The sequence below is a fragment of the Uloborus diversus genome, chromosome 8, assembly GCF_026930045.1.
Source record: "Uloborus diversus isolate 005 chromosome 8, Udiv.v.3.1, whole genome shotgun sequence".
Taxonomy (NCBI): Eukaryota; Metazoa; Arthropoda; class Arachnida; order Araneae; family Uloboridae; genus Uloborus; species Uloborus diversus.
Genome location: NC_072738.1, coordinates 117,419,779 through 117,444,545, shown reverse-complemented (window position 1 = coordinate 117,444,545; position 24,767 = coordinate 117,419,779). Strand labels below are relative to the sequence as shown.

The window sequence follows — 24,767 nt, the reverse complement described above, 5'->3', positions numbered from 1 at the left end:
ATGCAAAGAATACTTTATTATGTAAAGTTCATTCTTGTTACAGAGTGCGTTTAAGCTTCATACATAATATCATGATTAGACTTAAAATTATTTTACACTTCAGTTTTTAGCTAAAGGAAAATATTTTTCTCTGTTTGTTCTTATAGATATTTTTAACACTAAATTGTTGACCAACTATTTAGGAACAAAAAAATCAAACGCATAAAAATATAATAATTAAATTATTAATTAACTTATAAAAATGTAATAATAATTAACAAGAAAGTTACAAACTGACTGCAGAAAAATATTAATTATAAACCTTTTCATCTTTTTAACACTCATAATAAACCTACACTGATATTTATCTCAAGGACAGGATATGGAAACTGTTCACATGTGCCTCTACATGTTGTATTCACAAGTGTCCCGTCATTTACCTTCGAACTAATTTTGAAAAATAATGGATTCTTAATTTAATTTTAAAATTTAAACATTGCCATAAATTTACTTGAATGCTCGTATAATGAAGTCAGACCAAACAACGTAAGTAGAAGCACAAATTTGTAAATTACAGCAGACACGTGTTTCGGCGTTACAGGGAACGCCTTTTTCAATGCAAAAATAATGAGCTTATGGATGAAAAGACATCCGACAAAAGCCAAGAGCAGATAAGCAAGCAGCTTAAAAGATAAAAACAGCGGATTAGCCAAACACCAATGACAAAGTTATAAACCGATCAGGAACCAATAGGAATGCAAGCAAAGGTCAGGAGCTTTCGCTTAGGTACGAACCCAGAAAGAAAGAATTCAATTGGACAAGGATTAAGCCGAAGCTTTAACAAAAAGAAAAGAAATTGTCAGTAACCGTGAACCGCAAGAAAGGAAAAGCAGAATGGAAAACCATGAAATAAGATAAACAGAAACAAAAAATATTCGAAAAAAGGAAAAATAAAGATAAATAGAAGAAAATTGGGGGGGGGGGGGTGTCAATCAAGACAAAAAGGCAAAAATAAATAAGGAAGATAGATAAAAATGAGTGGGGGAAAAAAAGAGGGGGGGGAATGGGGAAAGGACAGTATTAAAGATATGGGAGCCAAATGTTAGAAAAATATGGAACTGCACTAAGATCGTTAACTAAGTTAGAACTGTTCCTCAAAATATGAAAGGATTCCCAAAAGTCAAGATCTGATGAATTGGGGCATTTTTGGATAATCTGAAAAGAGTTAAAATCAAAAGAGTGATTCGAATCCCAACAATGTTGAGCAATACTAGACTTATTTAATTGTTGTTTTTTCACATAATTTTGATGCTCTTTCAAGCGAATTTTTAAAGCACGCCGAGTCTGTCCAATATAGGCAAGTTTACAACTACAATTAATTCTATAAATTCCACAACAATTAAGAGGGTGAATAGGATCTTTAAGAGAAGAGAATGAAAGTTTATTAATAGGAGAGAACACCACCTGGAATTGGAAACGTTTTAGAATCTTAGCAACCGTTCTTGACAAATCATCTTATGTTGATAAAACTAATGATTTGATTTCTTCGGGGCCATATGCTGAAATTTCTAAAGATCCTAGTGATAAAGAGTTAAAAACTATTGCATCTGCTGTTAAGTCTGTTCAGTCTATTCCTTCAAATGTTAAACGCTCTGTTGTTCCATCTATTGCTAATTGTGCTAGATTTTATGCTTTACCTAAGGTGCATAAAGCAGGTATTCCTTTCAGGCCGATTGTTTCCAATATTGGTACGGCTTCGTACAAACTTGCAAAATATTTAGTCTCTGTGTTTTCTCCCCTTAGGAGTCACAATTTATTTACCATTAAAAATTCTGTTCAGTTTGTTAAAAAAATTCATAGTTTCGTTCCAAATAATTCTTTTATGGCTTCTTTTGATGTTAACTCTTTATTTACGAACGTTCCCGTCGAGGGTTCATTGTTATGCCTTCGTAGAAGACTTTCTGAATTTCATTTCACCAATACGGAAATTGAGGATTTAATTTTCCTTACCCGTACTTGTCTTAAACAATGTTCTTTTGTTTTTAAGGGGAATTTTTATATTATGTTAGATGGTCTGGCTATGGGTAACCCACTTAGCCCCATTCTTATTGATATTTACATGCATTATTTTGAGGTTAAGCTGTTCCAAAAACTGCAGTTCCAATTTTATGTTCGGTATGTTGATGATTGTTTTGTTCTAATGAACCAGAATCAGTTTGAGAGTGATGAGGTTTTATCTATTTTGAACTCCATTGATCCTCATATTCAGTTTTCTTGTGAGAAAGAACGGAATAATTGCATTTCATTTCTTGATGTACTTGTTTCTCGTACAGAAATTGGTTTTGAAACTACTGTTTACAGCAAACCTTTTGCTGTCTCTTTACCTCCTCATAGACTATCGTCTCATCCTCCAAATCAAAAATATTCTGCTTTCAATTCTTTTGTTTATCGCGCAATTAATATTTGTTCTTCTTCGGAACTTCTTAAAGTGGAACTTAATTATCTTAAAGCTGTGGCAATTGATAGAGACTATCCGCCAACTTTGATTGATTCCATTTATAAAAAACTTTCAAATAAATCCCAAACTAATGTTCTTAACCGAACCTTCATCTGAAAGAATTTGGTTGTTTTGCCATTCTTTCCATCTGTAAGCTATCAGGTTGCTAAGATTCTGAAACGTTTTCAATTCCAGGTGGTGTTCTCTCCTATTAATAAACTTTCTTTCTCTTCTCTTAAATATCCTATTCGCCCTCTTAATTGTTGTGGAATTTATAGAATTTATTGTAGTTGTAAACTTGCCTATATTGGACAGACTCGGCGTGCTTTAAAAATTCGTTTGAAAAAGCATCAAAATTATGTGAAAAAACAACAATAGAATAAGTCTAGTATTGCTCAACATTGTTGGGATTCGAATCACTCTTTCGATTTTAACTCTTATCAAATTATCCAAAAATGCCCCAATTTATCAGATCTTGACTTTTGGGAATCCTTTCATTCTTTGAGGAACAGTTCTAACTTAGTTAACGATCTTAGTGCAGTTCCATATTTTTCTAACATTTGGCTCCCATATCTTTAATACTGTCCTTTCCCCATTCCCCCCCCCTCTTTTTTTCCCCCACTCATTTTTATCTATCTTCCTTATTTATTTTTGCCTTTTTGTCTTGATTGACACCCCCCCCCCAAATTTTCTTCTATTTATCTTTATTTTTCCTTTTTTCGAATATTTTTTGTTTCTGTTTATCTTATTTCATGGTTTTCCATTCTGCTTTTCCTTTCTTGCGGTTCACGGTTACTGACAATTTCTTTTCTTTTTGTTAAAGCTTCGGCTTAATCCTTGTCCAATTGAATTCTTTCTTTCTGGGTTCGTACCTAAGCGAAAGCTCCTGACCTTTGCTTGCATTCCTATTGGTTCCTGATCGGTTTATAACTTTGTCATTGGCGTTTGGCTAATCCGCTGTTTTTATCTTTTAAGCTGCTTGCTTATCTGCTCTTGGCTTTTGTCGGATGTCTTTTCATCCATAAGCTCATTATTTTTGCATTGAAAAAGGCGTTCCCTGTAACGCCGAAACACGTGTCTGCTGTAATTTACAAATTTGTGCTTCTACTTACGTTGTTTGGTCTGACTTTACTATTCAGCACAAAGGTATTTATTTATCTTATCTTGCTCGTATAATGGTTTTCTATAATTAAGTTTAGCTTGGTAGTTTGTTTAAAGTACATTTTCACTTGAAGAAGACAGCAATAAAACTACATACAACACCAGCTAAAACAAAGAAGCTGTCACCACAAAAACATAAACTAACATAACAAAAATCGTATCTGAGCACGTTGTTGAATGAGTCTAAAAAGATTATACGCTTTATTTTAATTTAAAAATTTCATAAACAGTATTTTTTATTATTTTTATGCTCACTATACACATGTCGCTCACAATAATCATAAGGGCATTTAAATGTTATGTGTATAACATGTTCGGTCAAGCTACACCGGTCCTGTTCGCTAAATCGGACCAGCCGGTTATTAGGATCAAAATGGTCCTGTATTAATGTGGACCTATATTAACGGGAATCGACTGTCTATGTTTTAAAGAGGCATTTTAAAATGTATGCATCGATATTACGTGTGACGAAAGTTTGACTTTCTGACGAGTTGGAAAAATCCATACAATTTTCATAGGTTCAAAAGCTCTCCTTTGATAACAGTCCCATTAGATGCAAGTCATTAGACGGAAATCGAATTAGTTACAAGGGGAGATTGCTTTTGGGTTTTCTTCTTTGTATTGTCGTTCCTTCTTCTCTCTTTTTTCTCTTCTACTTTCTTTTATTCTAATTTCATTTGCATTCTCATTTGCCTTTTTTCTCACATATATGTATTTTTTTATTTATCTCATAGTGACATATAGAGTGACATATAGAGTCGCCCGATATAAAAAAAATCACGGCACGATGCCGATTTAACATTGATGCTTAATTATTATACGCAGTGCTATTTAAATACCAAATAAATGAATAAATAAATAAATAAACAGGTGGTTGGAAATTTGCTAATTAAAGAGAGGCGGGGTGTGTTTATTTATGCAACATAAATAAATCCGAAAATTAAAATAATAATAATAATTATATTTTTAAAATTTGATATCAGTGTTGTGCAAACAAGTTAAATTCAGTAAGTTACCAAACTATAACCAGGGCTAAGGCAGAAATACATGAAATACACCGCCAGCTCAGTCAATTTCAGCCGAGGACTGCAGTTTCTGAATATACCTGCTTTGCCTTCAATATTCGAGTTGAACCGAACCATTGCTTCGGCCACTCGTCTGGTCAGTGGTAATTCTGAATGATCTACCAGTTTGTTTGGCACTCTTGACTTCCTTAAGAGGTTTTCCACCTGCAGTTCAGCCACTCCTATGCCGGGCTGATGAGTGCTGATAAGCACGAAACTGCAGTCCTCGGCAGGATTTCACTGGCGGTGTATTTCATGTTAAAGTCATTTCTCATAATACAAAAAAACCAGTAACAATAAATATGTCTGTAGAATAAAAACTTAAAACACAAAAGTGTAACAATAGAGTAATTTAAATGCAAAATTATTGCACCTTGCAATTTTCCGGTAATAGTTGTATTTTTCAAATTTCTTTATTTTACTTTTACTTTTTTATGCAAGAGTTCTTTATTTCCTAATATTTCCATGCTTTCTTGTTAACTTAAAAAAACAATTTTTATCGAAATAATCCATTGCATTATGTAAACATAATGTGTAGCGCCATACGTGTAAAATATGTCTCTAACAGGGTAACGCTTTAAAATGTAAAGGATAAAGACAGCGTCAATTGAAGAGAAAAAAAGTGCTTGCATTGAACATAGTTGAGTTGAAGAAGTAAAAAATTTGATTGCGTGAAAAATTAAACCAGCTAGTGGCCACAGACGGCTCTTTTTAAACACATCCTACTTCTTACATTGAAAAAGAAAATAATGAATGAAAATTACTTAAGTATAATTTTTTTACGCACAAATTATATCCGAAAACAGGAATAAAAGATAGTTGAACCTTCGTTAAGCATTTTGTCCATTTTTCTACTTTTTTTTTTTTTGTTAAAAAGGAAGAATTGTTTTTGAAACTTTTGGTACAAAATGAAGCATAGAAAAAGTATGGTGATAATGTCTGTTAAATTTCTGCACCGATGGCTTTAGACTTTTTAAATGTTTGGTAAAAATGTTTACTATGTGTTGAGGCAGTGTAACCAAAATTTTCTCAAAAGATAACCTTTTCCGGAATCAAAAAATATCCTCCAGCTGTTATTTTATCTAACCCCAGTTACGTATTTTAAAGAAGGAAAAGGTTTCATTTCTTCGAACAAAATAAGAGTAACTTCAGTAAAAATACCCCAAAAACAAATCCTGGAGTTTGCCCCGAACTTTCAAAACAAAGCTTAGTCACGAGGGAAGAAGTTTCAAAGATGTTTTTAAAATTCACTTCAAAATGGCTTTATATTATTGAAATGTAACGGTTGGGAATTTTTAATTTAATTAAACATATAATGTTGTTCAAATAAAACTACCTTCATAAAAAAGGGCGAATTGGCAAAATATTACGGACATGTGTTTTTGTAAAAAAAAAGGCCGTATCATTCTTTTTTTAAACGCAAAGATGTGTAAACTACGGTAAAGATATCCGACAGTATTTCAAAATTCTTACATTAATGCTTAATTAACTTTAATGAAGAGTAACTAGAACTGAACAGTTTAACATGATTTAGAATATTTGTCTTTAAATGTAATGAACAGCTTTCAAATATATGCACTATTTCATTGTAAACATCACATGCTTAAACTTATGAAAGATATAAGCCAACTATAACTATTAAATTGGTTTTAAGAGAAAAATTCGGTTAGGGTACACCGACAAGTGAATACACTTAAGCGTAATTTCATTTTAAAAATTCTTAGCGTAGTTAAAAATTGTATTTGACTAATGACAGTAAAAATATTTTTGACGATACATGCTTTCATTAAAAAAAGGAGAACTTTTATAATTCTGCAACAGGATTTTCCAGGAGACTGAAATGAAAAAAAAGTGAATCCAGTGAACAGACGCTCCAAAGAAGTGGTTAAACATGACATTTTAAAGTCATTTTGTTTCTATAAATGTATAGAAGGAGTATACTACTACCAATTCATCAAAAAAATAAAATAAAAAATAAATAAATAAATAAATGAAAAAAAATCATAAAACCTTGCTTTTTTCAAAAGAATTACGAGCTGTTCATTAGTGGGGGGAGGGGAATGTTAATTCTCGGGTAGGTCTATCCTACTGCAGAAAAATTATATACAGGAAGTCCAGCAAATAACTAGGGGCTTTGAAAATTTATATAGAAATGACTGTGTGCGTTGGGTCAGGTCACACTGTAAGATTAATTCAGAAACGTTCCTAGAAAGTAATGGGCAATTAATGTGACCGATTCCTGCAAGTAACATATCTCGAAAAAAAAACATAAATGTTTCCGGTAAAATTTGGTAACCCTCCTGAAATTAACGTGAAATCTTTCTGAAGAAGATAGAGATCTCCCCGGCTAAAGTTTGTCGTGTCTCTGGAGCCTTCAGAGAAAACTTAAGTAGGTTTTAAATAATGGCTTGGCACCTTCCTCATTTACCAAGAAAGCTCCAAAAGCAATATTGCAAACATGACCAAAGCTAAAACCCCTTGAAAGGGAAAGCCAACCTGTTTGACATTTTGGTTCCAAGAAAGCTTTGGATCCCACTTTATTTCTAGTATTTATAAGTACGTTATAATATTAGCTGAAGGCTATATCGTAAAACAATTGATGATAAGTTGAGGGAAAATGTCACTTAAGGTAAATCAAGAAACATTACTTAGTTCACAAATTCAACAAAAATGTATCGGGAAATGTTTTTTGTAATGTAACTCATTACCACACCTTATTTATTTTTGATTTGTAGTAATCAAGTCTTCTTCATTTACCAAATACAATAATTAAACATCAAACAAGCAGTACATTTAAAGCATGGAAACCCGCTTTCTGCAATGAAGCTTTTGTGCAAATACTAATTCCATTCCCTAACAATTGTGGAACCAAAATGTCGAATGAGTCAGCTCCCCTTATAAAGAGGCCTTAGCTAAAGCTAAGACTGAATGGCACGTGTGTAGAAGATCAAACTCGCGTGTAGTTCTTACAAAGCTACGGATCCCAGAGACCCCTTCGCTCTCGAGGTGCTTAATCAATCTGGACGGGTCGCAAGCGTTTTGAAGACGATAAACTTAATAAATAGGCTCAGTTAATCTTTAAACTGGGAGTTAAATATATTTTTCACAGCAGTAAGAAGTCTGAATTTGTGCAACTTGTAGCAATTCAGGATACTTTTTGACCAAGACACTTGATTTTCCCAGGAAGTTCCCGCTGAAATTTCCAAATGTTCCACAGAATTAATCAGTAACGTTTCAGATTATTTACCGTGCGGTTAACTGTAAAAAAATCTGCAGCTCATCAAATTTTTCGCACACCAGGTTTCTGGTGTTTTCAGCACTAGGTAGTTAGATAGGAGGCATTGAATACTCGATTCCGCAACAAATGTACTGGAGGATCAGAGCCTATTTTTAGCCTCCCTCTAAGATGCTCTTATTTAACACCAAGAGCTTTTTTTTGTTAGGTACACGACAAGAATTATATAAAAGAAAATTCGGAATGTTAACATCTCAGGCAAAGGGTAATCATCGTAGAGAATGAATTTAAATTTAGCGAGCAAGTCCATTCATTGGCTTAGAAAAAGCTGAGGCTAAGTCCCGCAAGTCACGTGACTCAAGAACGAAGAATGGTGGACACGTATAGCCTGAAACTAATTGAAGATAATGAGACTACAGATGTACTGGCTAAGGAGGTCAGCCTTAAGGATTACACTGGTGATGGTTGTCTCTCTTTCTCAGAAATTGCCCAAGGGTGAAAGTAGATGCCAACTAATTCAGGAAAAAGGCTCATTTGCATGATTGGAATGCCTGTGACCACCCTGGCGTGGCATTGCACGAGGCTAAGAGTATATGTCAGCAGACAACTATTGCCAAGTTGCGTTCGGGTCATCTGCGTGGCAAACGTCATGTAGCGGGACAGAAAGTTTATCCCCTGTGCGCGAAGTGCAACACCATTAAGGCAGAAACATAGCTTGAAAAAGCCAGGAATGTTTTCCACTAAAATTCAGTAACCCCCTGAAATTATCCTGGAAACCCTGAAAATTCAGAAATCTTCTCTTTTAAAGCCAGTCTTTTTTCTGGAGCCTTAGAGTAAACTTAAGTACGTATAACATAATAACTTGCCACCTCCCTGATTAATCAAGAAAGTTCCAAAATCAATATTGAAAACATGGCCAAAGCTCAGACAGAATTGCAAGAAAGTATCTTGAATTTACCTCTCGTACAATTCCTGACAAACTACGCAGACCACGAAATTATTCGCTCCCACTAAGGAGCTCAATCAGTTAGGACAGGCCGTAAGCAAACTGATGCCGATACACTTTATAAGTACGCTCAGTTAATCTTTAAGCTGGGAGCGAAATATATTTTTCACAACAGTAAAAAGTCTGCATTTGGGCAACTTGTAGCAATTCAGGAAACTCTTTGACATTGATACTTAATTTTCTCAGGAAGTGGATGAAAACCAGTAAAATTCCGAAACGTTACACAGAAATAATCAGTAACGTTTCAGAATTTTTTTACAATGTAGTATCTTACACTGTAAAAACGATTCAGAAACGTTCCTGGAAAATAATAGGCAGCTGAGGTGCCCAATTTCTGCCAGTAACATATCTCGCAAAAACCAGGAACGTTTTCTGACAAAAGTGAGTAACCTTTCTGAAATATTAAGAAATCTCCCCTATTAAAACCAGTCGTGAACCTTCTAGAAAAATTAAATAGGTTTAACTTAATTGATTAGAACCTTGCCGATTTACCAAGAAGGCTAAAGAAATATTCGAGCAAACCCCGGCCAAGCTACGCGAAAATTGCAAGCAAGAACCAAGCATATTCCTTGCCTGCAATTCCTGCCTCGCAAAGCTGTAGCTATCCAGTGACTTATTTGCTCCCATTGGAAGCTTAGTCAATCCGGACTGGCCATATACAATCTAAAGCCGATACACTTAATAAACACGCTCCGTCAATATTTAAACTGGTAGCAAAAAATATTTTTCACATCAGTGCAAGGTCTGCATTTGTGCATCTTTCAGGAATTCAGGAAACTTTTTTGCGAAGATACTTGATTTTTTGGGGAAATAGGTGAAAGCCTCTGAAATCACGAAACGTTTCACGAAAATAACCAGTAACGTTTCGGATTTTTTTTACAGTGTAGCTAAAAAACTATGCATTTTATGCAGTAAAAGAAAAAGGTTACAAAACAACACAACTTTATGTTATTTAAAAAATAATCAAATAAATGTTTGATCTTTTAAATTACATTTGTTTGTCAGAAAAGAATTTTTGAATATTTGGCTCAATCATGATTTTTGATTTCTGACCGTCAACAAAACGCGCCGTACGTGTCTGCTTTTAAAGTAAAATATGGTATACGAATGGCCATGCTAGGTGTGTGTGTGTGTGTGTGTGAATCACAGGTCTTAGTCATATTAACGCTACGCAACATAAATACTGTGGTGTAAAATTATTTCAAATAATGACAATGGACTATGTGACCTTGCACATAGCTAACAAAACCCTTTTTAACCAAATGCAGTAGATTATAATTATTATATTAGTAGTTTTGTAGTAAATTATGTAAAATTAAAAGTAATTGAAATACATCGTAGATCAATGAATTTTGCAATTATTTCTTTTTAAATTCAATAAATTTAAAATGAGAAGCAGTATACATGTAAAAGCACATATTGCAAAAATCTTTTAAAATTCTTTCAGATATTACTTCAAAATATTGAATTTCCAATTCAATGCTGCCTCGCAAAGATTTATTTATTTATATAAATTGTATTTAGTTAGCAGTTTGGTTATGAACTCTCTTTTTTTTCTCTTTTAATGACGTATGTTTTTACAAATGAAAAACTAGGCAGTTTCTTTTAGAATACCAGTTTATGGAAAAAATATCTTTGAAAAATTGCTGAAATCGAACATTCATTTAATTCTAAAAATATAATCAAAACAAACGAACGAGTTCAAAACAACGACAGTAAAAACTCACAACACTAATACAATAGAAAATTTCTAAAATAAAACAGAATATATATAAATCTTAAAGAAAATCAATGTGAATGGATTGACCCTACCAATTCAATCGAGAAATTGCCTTGCGTTTTTCGTGCAAACCATACCAATTTTCACAAATAATGGGCTTCTGTTCCCTTTCGCTCGATCAATTCCTAACTCTGGTTATACACGACTGTTTGTCAAATACAATTTGCAAGGAGCAAAGAAAGAAGCGAAACAATTTGAAAGAACATAATTTGAGAAATACATAGGAATTGAATAGGACGATGATGTAAGAAAAAACAATTGAGCAGTATTAGACACATTTTTTTGGTTTCGATTTCATTCTGTCCTATTTGAAGTATAAAACAGATTAATAGGAAGTTTTATAAATTATAGAAACTACTACGACATAGATTCAATTATGTACTTACACATTGAAGGGTCATTCTTCAAAAAGAGTAACTTTTCTGTCACACGGCTGGTGCAGTAAAATTTTTTACAAACAATTCATTTAACAATGATTTTACATTTCATCAAATATACATTTATTTTAACCTGCCAAAGTTTTTAAAATAATATTTTTTATTTTCGTATATTTTTGGTTCACAACATGTAAATTCTCACCTCCGCGGCATGTCACACACCTGTTGTGATTGTTTATATTGCTTAATAACTTGTGTAATTAAAACTGCATATTTATTTATTTATTATTCCTTTCACAAGTGTCTCAAATACTAATTATTTAAGTATATTTAATTTTTTTATATTGTGTTTTAGCTCGTTTTAGTAGGACATGGAGTCATGTTACATAATAAATTCTCACCTCCGTTACCTAAACCAGAATGCCATTCCTCTTTAACCCGTGGCAGTAATGACATCAAATTTTATTTCCCATGATACAAGGAGCCCCTTTATTTAATTTTAGCTATAGTTTAAGTCATGAAATTTTCGTCGAAAAACAAGAAGATACATTTTGCTTTAAAAACTTAGTGTGGTTCTTCTGACTTCTCATTTCCGTAAACTTGAATGTCAGGCATGGAAAATAATGAAAAGAAAAAGAGAAGTGAACATGTTTTCATATGCTTAACATTTGCTGATTTGTAGCAACGATGAAAAAAAAAAACATTTCCCTGAAAAACGTATCTATTAGGCCTATATTAATGGAAAATTCCTCACCTCCGTGAGATACCTTATCAATGTCATTATTTCTGAGGTGAAAATAAATGATGGAGAGAAAAATACATCAATATTTAGTTACTCTACCAAAATTATAAATTGCCAGTATATTCTCAAGTTTACTAAATAATTAATAATATAATTAATAATATAATAATAATAAATTTTAAGTTACATACATTTCAAACTACTAATTAAACCGTACTTTAATTAAGAGAGCTTAATATTATGTTCCCACTAATAATCAAAATAGCTGATAATTTGCACAATTAACAAAATTACTACTTTGATATTAATTTGGTCTCGACTTTTAAATATTAAAAGTTTTTTCCTTTTTTTTTTAATCCCGTGAACAAGGCATTTTTAAATTTTTGTATTTGTGAGTAAAATAATTGGAACTTAGCTTGGCCATTGTTTCTGGTTACTTCTAGTAGGTAACACTTTCATGTAAGAATGAAAAAAAAGAAAACAAAAGGTTTTGAAATTGAAAAATATTTACTTTCAAACTTTGCGTTTTCTAGAGAATGACCCAGAATCATTGGTAAAAGAAATTAAAAAAAAATAGTGATGATGTAAAACTTTAAATAATCTATTTCAACAGAGACAGTAAATTATGTGAAAAACCATTTTACTTAGAAACATATTCAAACAGCATTAAAAATCGTCTGGGATTTAAAGAGAGAGAGAGAGAGAGAACGAACGAGAAAAAGATTGTTTTCGACTTAAACATGATAATGATAAGATAGTTGATGCAGCACCAGCGTTGCTCCTTATAAATATTTTGTCTTTAAGCAGCTACTGTAATAACCAGTCAATTCACCTTTATATATAAGCAAGGTTAGTGTTTTTGCTTCAAAATATAAAAGAAAACATTAGCTCAACATTATGGAACGATAAAAATTTTTTTTTTAAAAATGCCATATTATATTCTGGACAACAGTTTTTTCTTAAGAGTTACTATGGAAGGACAGGATTTTAATTAAAATCTCCATTAGGTTAAAAACATCTTTTAATAAATACCGCACGAGATGGATAGTTTCTGTGTAAAAACTATAACCTCGTTAAGTCCTTATAAGAATAAGGGCATCAGTCATTGAAAATCGTCTTTAGAATGTTATGTTCTACACTGTAAAAACGATTCAGAAACGTTCCTGGAAATTAATGTGCAGCTGATGTGCCCAATTTTTGCCAGTAACGTATCTTGCAAAAGCCAGGAACATTTTCCCCTAAAAATCAGCAACCTTCCTGAAATTTGCCATAAATCTTTCTGAAGAATATGGAGATTTTACTGGTTAAAGTCAGTCTATATTCAATATCGGAAATTCGGTAGACCTTATACCATTACTTCAAACCTTCCAGAATTACTACAACAGCTCCAGAAGCATTAAGGCCAAAGCAAAATAGCAAGTAAGAGTCAAGCATCGCCCACGGTCTGCAATTCCGCAGCTACCCGAAGACGTATTCGCACCCATTGGGAGCTTTGTCAACCTAGTCGAAATAAGATACACTTAATAAATACACCCAGTTAATCTTTAAACTGGTAGCTAAAAATATTTTTAACACCAGTGAGGCGTCTGCATTCGTGCAACTTGCATCTATTCAGGAAACGTTTTTGCAAAGATACGTGATTTTACGGGGAAATAGGTGAAAACCCGTGAAATACTGTAACGTTCCTCGGAAATAATCAGTAACGTTTCGGAATTTTTTTACAGTGTATTTTCTTTTGAGGTTCAATAAGTGAAAAAATTATTAGCTTAAAGAAAACGTAGAATAAAATGCATCAACTTATATAAATAAACCACAAAACTATAATTTAATGCTGAAAATGCATGTTTTAATTTTACGATTGAATTATATTATAGAGTTTCCTGAAAACTGCTGCTGCATATTTCGTTATACCTTAATGAGCCTAAGAGTAAAGAAAAATCAGTGCGCACAGCAGTTTTTCAATAATGCGAATTTAATGTACTTTTTACTGCTTTAGCATTGGCTTCATTAAAGACGATGTGTGCAATATACAGTGAATCAGTTTTATAAATATCTTTTTTAACTCACGTAAGATGCATTAAGAATATATTTTACAAGGTGATGAAAACTGACTGGCGTTTAGATATTTATCATTACACGCAGAATTACATCATTATTTTTTTAAGAAGAATTTTGCAGGTCATAACGATATTTTTGAATTTTTTACTGCTAATTTGAAATTTGCAAAGTTTAAAAATTTTCTATTGTGATTATTTTATTTAATGATAATTTACCAGAGAGAATATAAATATGTGTATGTGCTTGTCGTGTGTGTTTGAACATGTACTTAATCTTACGTTTATTACAGTAACAAATTCATTCTTTTTCTTTTTTCCCATCAAAGTAAAATAAAATGAATAGAAACATGAAACAAAGCTTAATGTGTTGCAAAAATCTCGCAAAAAATGAAAAAAAAAAAAAACATGTGATAACTTTTTGCAAAATATGTTACAGGCAGAAATTGCGCACATTAGCTGCTCTCATTATTTTCTGTGTATATTAGCTAATAACTTTTACTTAAAAAAAAAAAAAAAAAAAAAAAAAAACATACTACTTTGCTTTCAGTGAACTATCAGAAATTACGAAAAAGGTGCGCTTGAAAAAAGTTGCATCGTTATCCAGTTGAAGGAGACATTTCTCTCACATTTGAAAATTTGTGAACGGAAAGTAGGATCGTTTAGTTCTGAACGGAGCTTCTTGTTTCAATCAGTACATTCTTACATACCTGTTTCATAATTATTACTATCTAATACGTTTTTTTTTTAAATTTTATTTCAAAACTCTTTAAATATAATTTGATAATTTACAGCCTAGTAAATAGGATGCCGTCTTTCACTGTGAAAAAATTCCGAAACGTTACTGTGTATTTCCGGGTAACGTTCGGGATTTCAATGGTTTTTATCCACTTCTGGAAAAATCAAGTATCATTGTCGAAAAGTTTCCTGGCTTACTACAAGTTGCACGAATGTAGGCTTCTCACTGTTGGCGAAATTTAATTTTAGCTCCCAGCTTAAAGATTAACTGAGCATATTTATAAAGTGTATCAGCTTTTTGCCTGTCTATGCTGATTAAGCTCTCAAACGGAGCGAATAAGTATGGACTACGTTGCTTTACAGGAATTGCAAGCGAGTAATACCGGCAATAATTGCCTGCAATTCTGGCTTAGCTTTGGCCATGTTTGCGTTATTGCTTATGGAACTTCCTTAATAAATCAGGAAGGTTCCAAGCTATTATATTATCTCTACTTAAGTTTATTCTAAAGTTCCAGAAACATGACTGGCTTCAAATGGGTAGATTTCTGTGTTTTTTCAGGAAGTTTCCGGTATGATTTCAGGAAGGTTACTGAATTTTAGCAAAAAACGTTCCTGGTTTTTGCAAAGTATCTTACTGGCAGAAATTGGGCACATCAGCTGCCCATTATTTCCCAGGAACGTTTCCGAATCGTTTTTCAAGTGTTTATTCTTAAGCTACTCTTTTTTTTTGTAATGGTTATGGTAACAAAAGTTTTATTTATTTAGTTCTTTTATAAAAGACTTTTTTCTTGTTTAAACACGATAACTTTTCTAATCTTTATTCTAAACATGTATAATTTATTTAAAAAAAAACCTGATTTAAACACAATCGACGACCACAATGTTTTTGCTTTTGAAAGAATTTAATTAGGTTTTTGTAACAACAAAATTTCCCGTCTTCATACTAATATTATATAAAATATTTTTTTTAAAGGTAGCTTTTAAAGACTTCTATTGTCTTTATCATAATTTTATATACTTTCTATTAAAACTAAAAAAATATTGACTTATCTAGAGAACATAGCAAATTCGATTTACAAAAGCATTTTAAAGCGGCTCATTTAATATAAATTCCACTCCTTATTTATCTTTAACTGTATTTCCATCCGAATTAAATTTGGAGAAGCAAAAAAAAAAAAAAAAAAACCCACTGTTTCAAAAGTTAATAAGAGTTAAGAAAAATCCACAAGTTTTTCTCGCCTGGAATGCAAAGATCGATGCGAATAGTGGAAAAGTACTGCAACTGTAACTTTTCTAACTCGCATGCTTTGCACCAGGGGGAGAGGAATCTGTAGAGGAACTAGATTGGTGAAGGCAGATGCATCTTTCGCGAACGTGAGAACACACTGACGGAATTTCGTTCAATATAGCGCATGATATTGTGGGATAAAATATTGGTGAAAAAAATTGTTTTGAAAAGAAAAGAACTGAAGAAGTATTGAGTGTTGTATTGGATATTGATACTTATTATAAGGTGAGCGAAAAGTGTATCTCAATGTTTGTTTCGCTTTTTTAAATTATTTAAAGTAAAACTGCTTTTTAAGGAATTATTTTTTATGTATTAAAAATGACATTTATAATATGTTTTAAAATGATGCATGAAAAGAACTAGAGAATTATAGAGTGTTGTTTTGGATATTAAATATGTGAGTGAAAGAAAAATGAGTATAATGTTTTTTTTTAAAATTATTTCGTAAGCAAAACGATTTATAAAATAACTTTTCATTTATTCAGATTTCGTCGCAAATCAAGTTTATAGCATAATTTTAACTGACGTGTGAAAATAAGTAAAACAATATTGGATCTTGCTTTGGATATTGACGTTGATGGTAAGGTGAATGAAACAACAATGAGTCCCTATGTTGTTTTTTTTTTAATTTTTGGTAAATAAAACGATTTATAAAATGTCTTTTTAATGCATGCACATTTCGTTGCAAGTAACAGTGATAGCATATTTTAAATTAATGTGGGAAAAGAACTAGAGAAATATTGAGTGTTGTTTTGGATATTGAAATTTATAATAAGATGAATGAAACAACAATGAGTCTTTTTTTAAATTCTTTTGGTGAATAAAACGATAGATAAAATTAGTTTTTATTTATGAAAATTTTGCTGTAAATGACATTAGAATCTATTTTCAATTGACGCGTTAAAAGAAATAGAGATATATTGTTTCAGATATTGATTTTTACAATAGGGTGAGTGAAACAACAATGAGTCTTTTTTAGTCTAATTTCCCCGTAAAAGTCGGAGAAAGAAGAAAAATGCATGGAAGAAGGCTTACTGCATATTAAAAATATTGCTAAAAACAAAACGAAAAAAAAATCAAAAATCAATTTAAAAATTAAATTAATATCGAAAAAAATAAAATTGGTAAGTACCTAGTTTATTAAGATGGGGAAAATGTGTCTATCGGTCTGTCTGTCTGCCGTCCACCCCCCCTCCCAGCAAGTTTTGAGTAAATATACCGATTGGAACGATTTTTTTTTTGTTCCAAAGATCTCGGCAAGGACATCTCATTTCCATAATTCATTTCTTTAATTTGAACACTTTTTCGTTCAGTTTTGAACAGTTCAAAAAAACTTACAGTAGCTCTTAGGGGAAAATTTAACTCAAATCTAAATCCTGAACTTAGAGGCGAGTTTACTTCAAACAAATTTTGGGAGGAAAATCTTTTGAAAAAGAACATGTATATAAAATATTTTTTGATTTGAGCATTTTTCCGCTCTATTGTAAACAGTTCAAATCCCTTTTAATTAGCGCCTACAAGGAAACTAAAAGTCAATCCTGAACTAAAGGGTGGATTTACTATAAACAAACTTTGTTGGAGCTCTTGATGACTAACTCAAGATGATGATGGACAGTCGATTCCGACTCCGACTCCTGTACCCGAAAACTAGTAGAACTCTGACTCCCTGACTCCGACTCTGATTCCGTAGCTTTGGTGAAAATTTAGACACGAGGAGAAAATGACAGACTCGAACACTTGGAATTTTAATCTCTTTGACTCCAATTCCTTTATCGAAAATAAGTCCGACTTCGACTCCGCAAACATTGGCAGAGTAGCGGACTTTGAGGGAAAATGACCGATTCCTAAGCCAGAGTCTTTGAATTAAAAACCTTCGACTCCCGACTCTGACTCTTTTGTCCCAAAATGAGATTGACTTTGACAGACTTTTTTTTTTATTATTACGAAAATTGTTTTTAAAGTTGACATTTTGCTGTTTTTTATTTATTTTTAAGTACATTTATTCTTTTTTTAAAATTAGTTTTTGGTAACAGGGAAAAAAAACAAGCGATCTATTTGTTTATATATTTATTTCGACCCAATGTACTTATTTTAATGTGCTTATTATTTTAAATATTTTTATTCTTCTTTTGAAAAGCGATTAAAATATTTTTAATGAAAACAAAAGATTAACAGCTTTGTTTAAAAGGTACTACTAATGTATTTGTTCGTTTATTTATTTTTTACGCATCAATTTCTTCAAACGAGTGAAGCATATTTTATTTCACAAAAGCAGCTTAAAATTTTAAAAAGCTATATTTGAAATAATTTGCAATTTCAGCTAATTTTGAGAATATTGGCCAGATTTTAGAAACGCCATATAAACCTACGAGAAAGTACCCTCGTTTTGCCGCAAACGACGATAAAACGTATTTTAAATTGACGTGCGAAAAGAACTGGTTAAATATTGAGTGTTGCTTCAGACAAAATAATAAAGATTTATAATAAGGTGGGTAAAATAACTATGAGTCTCATTGTTAAAAAAAAAAAAAAAAAAAAAATCTTTGTAAATTAAGCCACTTATAAAATGATTTTTATGTAAGCAGATTTTGTTCTAAATGTCGTAAATAACATATTTTAAATTGACGTGTAAAAAGAACTAGAGAAATATTTAGTTTTGCTTTGTATATTGATATTTATAATACGAGGAGTAAAACGACAATGAGTCTCAATGTATTTTTTTAATGTTTGGTAAATAGAATGATTTTCATAGTTTTAAATGAAGTCAGCCACACACTGTAAAAACGATTCAGAAACGTTCCTGGAAAATAATAGGCAGCTGATGTGCCCAATTTCAACCAGTAACATATCTTACAAAAACCAGGAACGTTTTCCTATAAAAGTCAGTAACCTTTCTGAAATACTGAAAATCTCCACTGTTAAAGCCAGTCATGAACATTTAAGAAAGAGTAAATAGGTTTAACTTATTTGATTAGAACCTTCCTGATTTACCAAGAAAGCTCCAGAAGCATTAGCGCAACCATGGCCAAAGCTACGCGAAATAGCCTGCAATTCCCGCCTCGCAAAGACTTCAGCTGTCCAATGACTTATTTGCTCCCATTGTGAGCTTAGTCAATCCGGACGGACCGCAGTCAAACTAAAGCCGGTACACTAAATAAACACGCTCAGTCAATTTTTAAACTGGTATCAAAAAATATTTTTTGCAAAGTTTGCTTTCGTGCATCTTTTAGCAATTCAGGAAACTTTTCTGCAAAGTTACTTGCTTTTGCGGGGAAATAGGTGAAAACCTCTAAAATCCTGAAACGTTCCACGGAAATAACCTGTAACATTTCGGAATTTTTTTACAGTGCATGTTTTAAAATGGCACATGAAGTAAGTAAGATAAACTGTTGGTTATTCAGATACTGACATTTATCATACAGTGAGTGACACAGTAATTGGTCTCAATATTTATTAGAATTCTTTCGTAAAGTAAAACTGTTTATAAAATGTAGTTTTAGGTATGCACATTTTGTTTTGAATGGCGTCATTCATATTTTAAATTTATGTGCAAAAGGAACAGCGAAAATATTGGACGTTTTTTGTATTAATGTTTACTTAAGCTGAGTGAAACAATATTGTGTCTAATTATTATGATTTTTTTAAAAATTCTTTGGTACTGCAAAACTACTTCTAAAATGTTTTGTTTTTTTTAATGTATCCAGGATTTCTTTTAAACGGTGTCAATCACACTTTCTTTAAACTAATACCGTGAAACATGAAAGGTGCAGTTGTTTCTCACGTACTGTTTGGTGACAGTAAAATGTTATGGTTGTGTTTTTCAGGCATCTTTAGTTGATTCTTTATACTTTTAATGCTGAATAAATAAATTACGTTAAAGGTATCATTCACTATTTCGTTGTCCATTTTGTTTTTCAGATGGCAAATTTCTAAACTTTGCAAAAAATAAATAAGTAAATAATACTTCAAAATAGAGTAAAATAGTATGTTATTCTTAATTTATAAAAATTTTTTGCCTTACACATACATGATGATAACGAAACATGAGTGTGAAAGGGAAGTAGTCGGCTATTTAAACTCTGGTAGAAATTGCCCAAAAAAAAAAAAAAAAAAAAAAAAAAAAAGATCTTTATTTATTTATTTATTTTTTACTTCACTTTAAAATTAATTGAATACTTTTCTGTAAATAATTCATGCTTTGAGTGAAACACTTCCTTTTACTATACCTGTCAAGATACTTTCGCATTGCGATATTACTAGGATTTTTTTTTTTTTTTTTGTCTTTTGCAATAAACTGCCACGATCGCGTTGGGAGCGCCACTAAAGTGGATGTTCTACCCTGGCGGAAGATCATTCATTACCCCATCGCCGTCGCGGTGGTTGAAGTTGAACATAAGAGGAAAGATTACTGATATAATAGAGGAATGTTACAAAGGTGTGCTTAGTGTGCTACAAAGTATTGTAAAAGAAAAAAAAAACTGTTTAAAAATATTCTTTAATGCGTACCCGAAAGTGTAAGAAAAGTGCTGAATCAAATAAATATTCTAAAAACTGTTGTCAGAAGTGTTTTGAAAACTACTAAAAAAGATCTTTAAAAATGTTCTAAAAGTGGTCACAAGTGTCCATGTTTGAAAAGTGTCTAAAGATTTGATATGAAATTTTTAACAACAAAACACATTTAACATTATTGCTACACTGGAAAAAATCCCCGATATTTCCTGCACTGTAAAAAAGATTCAGAAACATTATTGGAAAATAATGGGTAGCTGATAAGCCCAATTTCTGCCAGTAACATATCTTGAAAAAGTCAGGAATATTTTCCGCTAAAATTCAGTAACCTTCCTGAAATTATCCTGGAAGCCTCCTGAAAATTTCAAAAATCTTCCCGTTTAAAGCCAGTTGCGTCTCTGGAACTTTAGAGTAAACTTAGTAAGCATAATATAATAGTGAATAAAATATGACAACGTATATAAAGTACAAATTCAGAATGAAAAAAGGTTAAAAAACCAGCAAACAGCTGTTTCGGCACTCTAAAATACAAGTGCCATCATCAGTGCAATTAAAAACGAAGACAGGTTGATAAAGATTTTGGTACTAGATTTAATGGAGATTTATGAAGACACCAAAAGATAAGGGTTTGATGAATGAGTGCTGGTTTATTGTCACAATAAAATTATTATATGCCATGATCAAAAAAGTATAGTGGTGTGTACATAAATTATAGCCATTACTAGAATAAATACTGTTTGACCTTGCTGATCAGCAAAAAGATTAAAATGATGATTTACATATCAGAATTAAAATATGATGAGCATTCAAAAATTATTATACTACATTTTAGCTTTAAACTATTGCAGCACAGGTGATCTATTTACAGATGATATGGAATGTTACAAAAATAAATCAAACATACAACCTCTAATGTCCAGACGCACGTGGATCGACGACACTTTCACTTTTCTAACTCAAAGTGCTATTTTCACAAGAAAAACACACAAATCGCCCCGCACACGATTTGGTGAATGGTTGTTGATTTTCTTTTAGCGCTTTTTGTTACTGGATAGTTAAATACTTTCCCGATGCATGAGGATCTCCATTCGTGAGCATTGTGCTCATTCGATGCACGTGAGCCGGCAAGGAAACTTTGACCGTTCTTTCTATCTTTCCATAAGGCGTCTGCAAAAATCAGGCGATCAAATCAGGGATCCGGATTCACAAAGAACGTAAAGAGGGCTCCACATAAAGATCACTAAGCAGCATCGGCGGTTGTTGAGGTATATTTGTAACACTTCCAAAAATTCTCTTTTACACCATTGCAGCTGAGACAGTTCCACACAAGTTGTGTGCGTGACCCCCGAACACTAAAAAGTGCCGGGGAGTCGATGAGACTTCTTAACAAAACTACATTCTTGTAGAAAATTCCACGAACTACTGAAGAGTCGGAAAAACTGAGACCACGCCGGAATCTCACAATTAACTGTGCGGTTGCAGTTACAGATGGTCGAAACCGCGAGGTAGAAAAAGCAGCTTGGTGCGATAGAGTTATCACATGCGTGGAGGATGAAAATGCAGTTGGGGACAGGTGTGGCAAATCATGATTGTCACATTCCTCCCCCCCCCAAGAAAAAATTCACGGAAAAGGTTAAATAAACATTTCTTGAATAATCACCCGAAAATGAAAACATGAAAATTTGGTACATATAGAATACAACATGACGAACAATCAATACACAAATAAACCAGCAAAAATGTATACGTAAACACAAAACATAGGTAGTACAAATAATACCAGAAGTCACTTTAGACTTTCGTAAAAAATCTATTTCATGGCTAAAAAGACAAAAAACCAGCGTGAACTTCGATTAAATATGTTAAAAGGAAAAAAAAAATTTCAATCACCCATAACAAAAATTTTCTTTTTTCTTTAATACAGTACTATGTTGGACAAATTCTAATTATCTTCCATCACTTGCAATTTGCCAGACTGATTAACTTTTGACACATGAAGTAGTGAATTTCAATTGAATTTTCTCATGAACAAATTTTTTTTTTTTTTTTTTTGCAAATCATAATTTTCATATTCATTTTATGATTTTACTTTCTTAATGCAATGATTGCAAATGATATTTTGCTTATGCGCATAAACTAAAACTTCAGATGTTCAAACAAAATGTAATGCAGCTAAAAAATTCTGTATGTTTACATAGAGAAAAAATACATTTTTTGTTTATTTGCCAGTATTCATATTTGGTGGAGTAATGCAGTTCACTAAAAACTTTGTCTCTGTTGATCTATGAAAGCAAGATACCGACTGAAGAATGTGAACACAAGATAAATTTAAAAAAAATATTTTTGACACTTTTGAAAAAAATATTTTCTCTACAATCGAAAATTCGGACCAGCCAGACAAAAAACGACTGCGTTTTGTGAGCTCTCAAAACACTAGAAAATACCATTCCCAAAAAATATCCAAAGAGAAGAGAAAAAAAAATTGCACTTATCACCTACGTGTTGACAAAACAGATGAGTAAAAATTTCACTATGCAACAAAAACATTTTTTTGTGGAAGTTTCTTAATTCATTAATTTGCTAATTGCCATTTATGCGACATCATTGTTTACATCATTTTCATTGTATATTTCACCAGTACTTTCATTTTGAGCATTTGTCAATTTTGCATTTAGAGGTACTTGTAAAAACAGTCTGCTAACATGGTATTTTTTAATCAAGTCCCTGCTATCATCATGAAATTCAATGAGATAATTGTCATTTCTCAATTTTCTAGTGATTGTATGAGGACCATCATATTTTGCACAAAAGGTGTTTGTGTGAGAAGGTATTTCTACAAATACTTTATCTCCCACTTCAAAGTTAGGAATGGCACGACCCTTAATGTATTTCAGATGTTTAGAAAAATACTCATTTTCATTAAATTTTACCATTATACAAGTGCCATCATCAGTGCAATTAAAAACGAAGACAGGTTGATAAAGATTTTGGTACTAGATTTAATGGAGATTTATGAAGACACCAAAAGATAAGGGTTTGATGAATGAGTGCTGGTTTATTGTCACAATAAAATTATTATATGCCATGATCAAAAAAGTATAGTGGTGTGTACATAAATTATAGCCATTACTAGAATAAATACTGTTTGACCTTGCTGATCAGCAAAAAGATTAAAATGATGATTTACATATCAGAATTAAAATATGATGAGCATTCAAAAATTATTATACTACATTTTAGCTTTAAACTATTGCAGCACAGGTGATCTATTTACAGATGATATGGAATGTTACAAAAATAAATCAAACATACAACCTCTAATGTCCAGACGCACGTGGATCGACGACACTTTCACTTTTCTAACTCAAAGTGCTATTTTCACAAGAAAAACACACAAATCGCCCCGCACACGATTTGGTGAATGGTTGTTGATTTTCTTTTAGCGCTTTTTGTTACTGGATAGTTAAATACTTTCCCGATGCATGAGGATCTCCATTCGTGAGCATTGTGCTCATTCGATGCACGTGAGCCGGCAAGGAAACTTTGACCGTTCTTTCTATCTTTCCATAAGGCGTCTGCAAAAATCAGGCGATCAAATCAGGGATCCGGATTCACAAAGAACGTAAAGAGGGCTCCACATAAAGATCACTAAGCTGCATCGGCGGTTGTTGAGGTATATTTGTAACACTTCCAAAAATTCTCTTTTACACCATTGCAGCTGAGACAGTTCCACACAAGTTGTGTGCGTGACCCCCGAACACTAAAAAGTGCCGGGGAGTCGATGAGACTTCTTAACAAAACTACATTCTTGTAGAAAATTCCACGAACTACTGAAGAGTCGGAAAAACTGAGACCACGCCGGAATCTCACAATTAACTGTGCGGTTGCAGTTACAGATGATCGAAACCGCGAGGTAGAAAAAGCAGCTTGGTGCGATAGAGTTATCACATGCGTGGAGGATGAAAATGCAGTTGGGGACAGGTGTGGCAAATCATGATTGTCACACAGGTTCAACCCGACTAAAACACAGTCGAAGCGAACATTGATGCTGGTTTTTTAAGCTTTTTTCATTCTGAATTTGTACTTTATATACGTTGTCATATTTTATTCACTATGCAGTACAAAGTTTTCGACTACTTTTTATGCATAATATAATAGCTTGGCACTTACTTATTTATCAAGAAAGTTCCATAAACAGTACCATAAACATCGTTAAAGATAAGACAGAATTTCAAGAAAGTATCAAGAATTTTACTCTCCTGCGATTCTTGCACAGCTACACAGTCCAGGGATGTATTCGCTCCCTTTGGGAGCTTAATCTGTCTTGGCGGGCCATA

At 32.4% G+C, this 24,767-nt stretch overlaps 1 protein-coding gene across 1 annotated transcript in view; it reads left to right on the top strand.

Annotated features, from left to right (window-relative positions):
- The first annotated feature begins 16,009 nt into the window (after nt 1–16,009).
- Nucleotides 16,010–24,767, top strand: part of LOC129227917 (cell adhesion molecule 3-like) — a 98,704-nt gene continuing 89,946 nt past the window's right edge. Inside the window, exon 1 of the mRNA XM_054862538.1 lies at nt 16,010–16,146. The gene's annotated coding sequence lies outside the window, so the exon portion shown is untranslated. The remainder of the gene's footprint in view (nt 16,147–24,767) is intronic.